We start from the raw sequence: 2,500 nt of genomic DNA, 5'->3' as shown, positions 1-2,500 counted from the left end.
GAGGTTTAAAGATCTTTCAGAGCGTTTTAGCTTCAGCAGATCTGGTTTGTTTTGGAAGGTAAATATGGTAGCTAATGTCAAAATCACATCAGGTGCTTTGGGGTTTTGTTCCGCTGTAGTTGTTGTGAAATTGTTTTGCGTTTTATATTTTGGACTGAAATGGACAGGAGTGCTGTTTAAATGGTTTAACATGCTAATAGTGAATTATTCAGGTCTATAATGTTCTATATTGGTACAGTTTGGACCGAAATGGTCAGGAGTGCTATTTAACATGTTAATAGTGAATTATGAAGCTCTGCAGGTCTATAATGTTCCACAGGGGCCTTCAGAAGATCCTCAAAAGCGTTTATGCTCCGTGGAAGATGTTTAATATCTCAGAAATGATCCTAGAAGGTTCCAGGTGTTTCGTGGTGGGGGTTTGAAGAAGTTTGGTTTGTTTTGGAGGTGGAATATGTGGGATGATGGTGAAGTCCTGTGCTTGTTGTGCAAATGCATTGGACTGTTTGGAGGTTATTTGAACATTATTTTGGCATCTTAATGTTCTTCTGTGGCCCTAATTTACAGACAGAGCGTTTCTGCTCTCTTCGACATCTGAATGCACTCCTAATGTCTCAGAAATGTTTGTTTTGGGAACGTCAGGAGCTCGTGCGTGCCGTTGATGACCTGTTTGTTTTGTAAGAAGGTGTTTTTTTTTCTTCTTCAAGGTTTTACAACTTTTGAAAGGGTTAATAATGATGTCCACAATGCACCTGTGTGTTGCTTTGGATCACATGTGTGACATCTGAAGCTTCTGCCTGGAAGTGAAACCAAACGTTTGTGCACTTGTCTGCCCGCAGTTGAATAATCTGACGTGCTGCATGTATAGATGGATATTTATGATTACTATCAGATGCATCGTGCACCATCAAAGCCTTTTGGGCTGTTCTGTTCATGTCAGTAAACTGTGAAAGGCGGTTTGTTTCTCCACGGCGCTAGAGTACTGAGGGTGTGTGTGTGTGTCCTTCTGCAATCGCTCTGGCCACTGTGCAATCCTGCTGACAAAGACAGCGCACTACACACACACACACACACACACACACACACTGAATGCGACAGACGCAGGCCAGAGGAACTCAAAATGGTGGCACGTCTCCCATGTCAGGGCAAACAGGTTCTCTCAGATGAAGGTTACTGGCTGTTCCTGCAGGATTTGCAGCTGTCTGATGCAGCTCAGCAGGTTCTTTATGGTTTGATATAGCCGCGAGGATCATGTCAGCTGATCAAAGAAGGGAGTTTATTCGACACTATATGTTGTGTGGTTTTCTAAGCCAAATGCAAGCTTGGATTAGTCGAGGAGACGCTGTGTTTGCGATCAGGATATCTGTGATGATCTAGCTCGTCTTTGCAACTTGTTCATCCAGTTTTTCAAAGTTCTAACACGTATAATCATTTGCTTGATGATGAATGTTCTTCCAGATGCATTTTTGGGATATTTCAGATAGCTGTAGTTTTAGTGTAATGACTTTGATGGGGTCGGATGTCTGACCTGGAAAAGCTAAAAGCCGTCTTATGCAACAGTTGAGCACAAACTGATAGAGTCTCACAATGACCCACTTTTCAAGAAGATCCAGTCTAAAGCCCATTTAGCTCACAGGAGAAACGCTCCACGCATTTAGAGCAAGTGTGCCGCACAAGACCTCAAAAGTGAAGCCAAAACGTCTCGATCGCCCCCCGGTGGCTGGTCCTAGTATAGGTCATAAGCCCCGCCTCCCCATGTTATTCAACGGGACGTGAGACCAACTAAACAATTAAATTACACTTCACATATCTTTTTTCCAAAGATAGTTTCTGTCATTTACTGTCGTTTCTATCACGTTGATGTCATTTCAAGTGTTTGTTTTCAAAATAAGTTTGTTTTTAGTTATTTGATGCTATAAAAACGCTGCTGTGATATCATGATTGACAGCTGTGATTGACAGGTTCTCACTGAAGCACCAACTGACTTTTTTTCGGGATCTTCGGAGGACTGAGGAGATTGGAGCTTTAAATTTAACATCTAAATTTCTATAATTAATTATTTCACACCCTCAAAAGTCAAAAGTGGAGGGGCGTGTCCTTGCGATTGATTCAGCGAGAGTGAGGGCGGGGCCTTGATTTCACGGCTTTACTTCCTGTTCACTACTGCGCAGGTCTGGTCCTGAAATCGCAACTGCGCAGACTCAAGTCCCAAGATGTCAGCGCCATATCGGGACACTGGCGGCTTCAGTTCTCACCAATGGAAAAGAGCGAAGGGGCGTCGGCCATCTTTTTTTACAGTCTGTGTCTACATCCTTTTTTACAGTCTTGTTTTAAAGGTGACGTGTCTCCTTTTTGCGCTGTTCAAATATTCTATATCCCAGTTTAATGTATAGGCATTGGTAGGCTAATTCCCCAGAAACACAGACTTTTGTGGTGCTTTCAAACATTGAGAATTCCAACCGGACATGGGAACGCTGGTTCAACCAATGGCGTGAGGTGGGGG

This window comes from Xyrauchen texanus, chromosome 35 (genome assembly GCF_025860055.1).
Source record: "Xyrauchen texanus isolate HMW12.3.18 chromosome 35, RBS_HiC_50CHRs, whole genome shotgun sequence".
Classification (NCBI taxonomy): Eukaryota; Metazoa; Chordata; class Actinopteri; order Cypriniformes; family Catostomidae; genus Xyrauchen; species Xyrauchen texanus.
Note: the sequence above shows the minus strand (reverse complement) of the source record.